Raw genomic sequence first — 5,557 nt, 5'->3', positions numbered from 1 at the left:
AATAAGTACCCTTTTGAAAGGGTACCACCCCAGTGACAGCGTTTGTTCTTCTTCTTTTTATTTATTTATTTTTTTTATTTAAGTGTAATGTATTGTGGTCACGTAACCTCACTAATTCTGTGCATGTCAGTAGTGTAAAGTTATAATCTTAGATCTTTTATTTATTTATTGTTATTCATTTTAAGTTCAGGTTTGTATAAAAAAATTTGGCCTATGAGTTTTAACATGTTAATGTTCCGTGATCAATGTTTTAAAAAATAAAAAAAAAACCTTTCCCATTCGATGCAACATTTATTTTAGCTTCCTAAAGCTATACTACTATTCACCTAATACTGATATTTACTAATATTAAGCTGTAATTAGTGCTAAATGCTCTCATGTCAACACTTTCTCCAGGCCCTTCAAACCACGGTTTCCAGTGGATGGATGCCCTATGTAGGACACCCTACCTCATTTTCCACCAGTAATGTATGCTAGTCTAAATGCACACACACACACACACACACACAGAGAGAGAGAGAGAGAGAGAGAGAGAGAGAGAGAGAGAGAGAGAGAGACAGTATAGTAATTTACTGATAACTGCAGAAAACTGGTATTAGTTTAAATGATGCACAGCCCTGGTAAAACAAACATTTGGCAGTCCAATCAACTAATCAAGAAATGAATAGCTACAGTATGTTCAGAACAGCATACTAATTATTTCTGCAATATAGATATGGCAGAAATCGTATGCTAGTATGCCATCCTGAACACAGCAGATGTTAAAAATCACAGCTGATACTACTTCCGTTTCAGCCATCACACTAAAAATGAAAGGTCAAATTGATCACACGCATTTTGGGATACAATATACCATGCAGCATGTGTTGTTGTATACTGCTTATTTTGACGAATGTAGTAAGCTGTTAAGGTATTCTGTTCATACAGTAAATTTGCATACAGTGCACAGTATGCCACAGCAATAACACATGTAGAATGCAATTCCGAATATAACCTGTGTTAACTGGGTCAAAATGACCCACAACTAAACACAAAAGGGTTAAAAGGCACTCTTTAGTAAAAACATTTGAAATGACGGGCACATAATACCGGCAATATTTCAACTTCTTCCCAAAGCAGTACTCAACTGGGTTAGAAAACACGATATGTTTTGAAATATTGGTGAAGTAGGTGGGCTCAAAACCAACCCACCCATCTCCAAGAAAACGTCCCCATGTGTTTTATCACTCATGAGCGCCTTGTTAAGTCCCGGGGTAGTTGAGGTTCATTTCACACAGCTTTGTTCCCCGCGCTTCGACTCGAAGCCATAAAGTTTAATAGAGTTCCTCTAATCTCACACTGGGCGACCCACAGCACAGCGGCGCACTTATTAGATCCTCTGCCGGCAAAGAGCGGCCACAGATTCACACCAGACATGCGGCGCAGCAAGAAGTGCAATCTTCTGCTCTTCAAATGACTGATTTCATCCTACGTTTCTTAAGTGTGTCATTTGAGTAACTGGCGGTACTACAGTGAGCTGGCCCGAAGAGGAGGGCGGAATGGGTGTTTGTGTGAATATTTTTGTGTGTGTGAGGAAATGAGGATGGGTTTTAGACGCTTTAGAAGAATGGTTAATGTTAGAACAAAATGAGAAAGAGCTGGGTGGAGAGGGAAAAAAGAAAAGCAACAACAACAACAAAAATCCAATTTAAACCAATTTATTTTATTTATTCACCCTCATGTTATTCCCAATATGTATGACTTTCTTTCTTCGGCAAAAAAATGTTTCAACTATTTTTGTCCATATAATGAAAGTTAATGGGGTCAAAAACAACACTGGTCCGCTTTACTTTCATTGTAAGAACAAAAAAAAGTTTTCAAAAAAAGTCAGTTATTTGGGTGAACTATTCCTTTAAATCATATTCTTGGTCTTACTGTGCATGTTATTCCAAAGAAATATATAGCACATCTGTCTTCGTAATTTCCCGCCCTACATTTTCATCTCATTGAACATCCTGTTTTGCTCGGAAATACATCATATTGCCAAAGTAAAATGGGTTGCAAATGCCGTTTTATGTTGAAACGGGTGGATATTAAACTAGTTCCTGTTTTTCCATTTGGCGTATACACTGATAAACAAATGATGGAGAGGCTTTTCTCAGAAAAGCACACCAAGCAGAGATTATGGCTGACAAGTTTGCATTAATACATCGCCACTCACTGTCGTAGAGCTGGAGAAACGGTGCTAAAAATACCAGTTAATTTTAATCTCTCCAAAAGTGGGAATGGATAAATTATTATTTCGTTAATAGAGCTGAGATGTAGCACTTTCTGCCATGTTGCATTCATTAAGCTAAAAGCTAACCAAGCTAAACTGATCTGTGTCCATAATTGGAGAGTCATGGCGGCGTCGTATGAACATTCAACAGATTGACTCCATTAACCAACCACAGATTAATGAAAGTCGCTGCCTTTTCCAGAAAAACAACAACAACAAAAAAAAAGAGCAAAACAATTTGGCTTTCTGTCTGGAATTCCATCATGAATGAAATTATTGGCAAGAAAATATTTTTTTTTATGGGTCTCCCTCTGTCTGTCTCTCAGCAGGTGGAGGTGTCTCTAATGGAGGTAGTTGAGATTGGTCTAGCGTGACTGACGGATGAAGCACCAGTGGAAGGTAATTAATTTCTGTAAACGACTGCCATGTCTGTCAGCTTTTATAAACGAGTGTTTATGTGTTATGGACGATTTAACCAACCCCATTGAGGGGAGCTGACAGAGATGAGTGGAAAAGAGACAGAGAGAGAAAGAGGGAGAGAAATTAACGCAAAGCGCTGACCATGTGAATAGACCCACGCTTGCAGTTTGAAATGAGCTCCCATCTCATGGTATGGCCACCGTTCAGCTGTCACACAAGCATTATAAATCATGCTGTGAATCTCACATACCCCAGCGCTACAAGCCATGAGTGGAAAGTGACATTTGTGAGTTTTTTTTGTGACTTTATACGGCAGACAAGTGGAACGTGAGCCCCAGTCTGCCATAACTCTACCCTCGAATGTTTGCACAATGCACAGACGTACAGGAAGCATATCATATAAATGATTAACTTCCCCCAAAGCACTCTGGGACAGTCAAGAAATCATTTTGTGCATATGTAATGTATATATTGAATTTCAGGCTGAGGCAACGTTTTTGTGATTCTGTTTAACCGGTTACTCTGTGGGTGACACCACTGGGAAGCTACTTTGAAACTGAAGCTTGTCAAACTGCAGGCTACTCCTATTTTAAATTCACGCTAGACTTTTGAAAACATAATTAGCTAGGCTACTCGCTACTAAAAAAATGTAGTTAATTATATTGAAGCTATTTAAGGAGTAATAGTTTTTGAAATATTAAATAAGTTTACAACAATTTTGGCCCTTAAATCTGATTGGCAGATGGAACTGCATTTCAATAGTGTTGATATAGCAGCACAATCACAGTGTTTGTGCATTCCAGACAGACTAGTCTGTGCACTGGTGGGAATTTTTACAGTGGATCTTTCTGCAGGTTGCATTGTTAGACCAGTAGGTGGTCTTTTTGAGTGAGTTATTCATTCATTCATTCATTTAGCCCATTTGCTTAAAAGCACAGATTCATTCAGGCATGAAACAAGTGGCTGTCTTTATGAGTGAATCATTTATGAGTCAATGATTCAATGACTCGCATAAAGACAGCCACTAGTTTCATGCCTGAATCAAGCAAGTGTTTTTAATGAATCTGTTGAATCCGTCATTCACTGACACATTCTGGCACGAAAAAAAATGGTGAGTTAGTCATTGACCGATTCATTAAAAAAAACTGATTCATTCAGGAATATCCATACATATAGCGTTTTGATGCTTACATTCACTTGTAGCGTTTCACATGATTGATTTTAGTGTTTTTTTTTATTATTTAAATAAAATTGTATAGATTTTTAATATCAGATTTTTATCAACCATAGCATAAAAAGCAAAAAACAAATCCCGCACACTATCTATGCAAAAAATATCAAAATATTTATTGACTACGTTTCGGTCGCATGACCTTCGTCAGGAATTGTTTAAACATGACATCACAAAGTACACCCCATTTAAAAACAGATTCATGAATTCATGACCAATCGCTGTAAAGATCCATTGATTAATAACAACCCGCAATAGGTACAGCGTCAACTTCAAAAAAAACAACAAAATTTTCACATATACACATAAACATATCCTGTACATACATACTAGCACATACATCAGGCCCAGATTGCATTATAATATCACATTAAATAAAGCTTCATCATTCATGCCATTAGGTGACAATGTCTGAAGAGTAAAGATCCAAAACACGCCTTCACGTTGATGTAAGAGCAATTCAATATCGCCACCTCTAGGTGGCATATTAACCCTTTCAATACCACAAAACCGTAAGGTAGAAACATCATGATTTAAGGCAAGAAAATGAGCTGCAACTGGATAGTTCATATCTTTTATCCTGATAGAACTCTTGTGTTCACTAATTCTTTAAGTTGACGTGATGTTTTTCCAACATAACCTAAACCCCAAGGACACCGAATCCTAGCATGAAAATAACATCTGTGAATCACCTATTATTTGCATTTAGTGTTTTTCTCCTATTGTCCATGAAAATAGACTTGGACAGTGGGAACTGAGAATAGACTTTTGGACAGTTTGGACCTGTTTTTCGGTCACAACAGTCTAGTTGACAACCACTAGTGTAGAACAAAGCTAAGGTACTGTTACACTATTAAAAAATGAAGTTAAAGGGGTCATATGATGCTATTTTAAAGACCATTATTTGGTGTATTTGGTGTAACAGAATATGTTGACATGCTTTATTGTTCAAAAAACACATTATTTTTCAAATACTGTACATTATTGTAGGTCCTCTATGCCCCGCCTCTCTCAAACACGTCGTTTTCAACAAAGCCCCCTCCTTTGACAAGCGCAGTCTGCTTTGATTGGCCAGCTTACCCAGTGCATTGTGATTGGCTGAACACCACAAGCACGCATCGGAAATGTAACGCCCCTTTCCATAATCGCGAGCATCAGCTTTCAAAGTAAATATCAAGACAGTTAATAATGTCGTTAGTTTTACCATCAGTTCAAGCCCGAAAGGGCAACAGAGTCGTGTGACAGACACAGTGATGATGCAGTACACAAGCTGTGGTTAAGACAGCTGACGTGCTATGATTTCTGACAGGCAGTTCACTCTCCTGTGATGTGACCCTGTTCCCCTCACACACACACACACAACGCGTTACTCTGCGCTGCGCAAAACTCCGCATTTGAACAGTCAATAGCAAATACTTAAACTAATAACAAAACAGTAGCTGATTCAGAAGCGCCAGATTGTCATAGCAAAACGCTTGCGCGTGCCTCAAAAGAGGGCTGACTTACAAAGATACATAACAGCTACAAGTGTATGCACTACTTGCTTTATGCAAGCACTGATAAATCACTATACAGGATTTACCCTATTATACTTTATCGACACGAATTGATAGGTGAAACAACAAACAGCCACCCACAAATAGTCTATA

The sequence above is a fragment of the Sinocyclocheilus anshuiensis genome, unplaced genomic scaffold, assembly GCF_001515605.1.
Source record: "Sinocyclocheilus anshuiensis isolate Anshui unplaced genomic scaffold, SAMN03320099.WGS_v1.1 scaffold1623, whole genome shotgun sequence".
Classification (NCBI taxonomy): domain Eukaryota; kingdom Metazoa; phylum Chordata; class Actinopteri; order Cypriniformes; family Cyprinidae; genus Sinocyclocheilus; species Sinocyclocheilus anshuiensis.
This window is presented reverse-complemented; position numbering follows the sequence as displayed.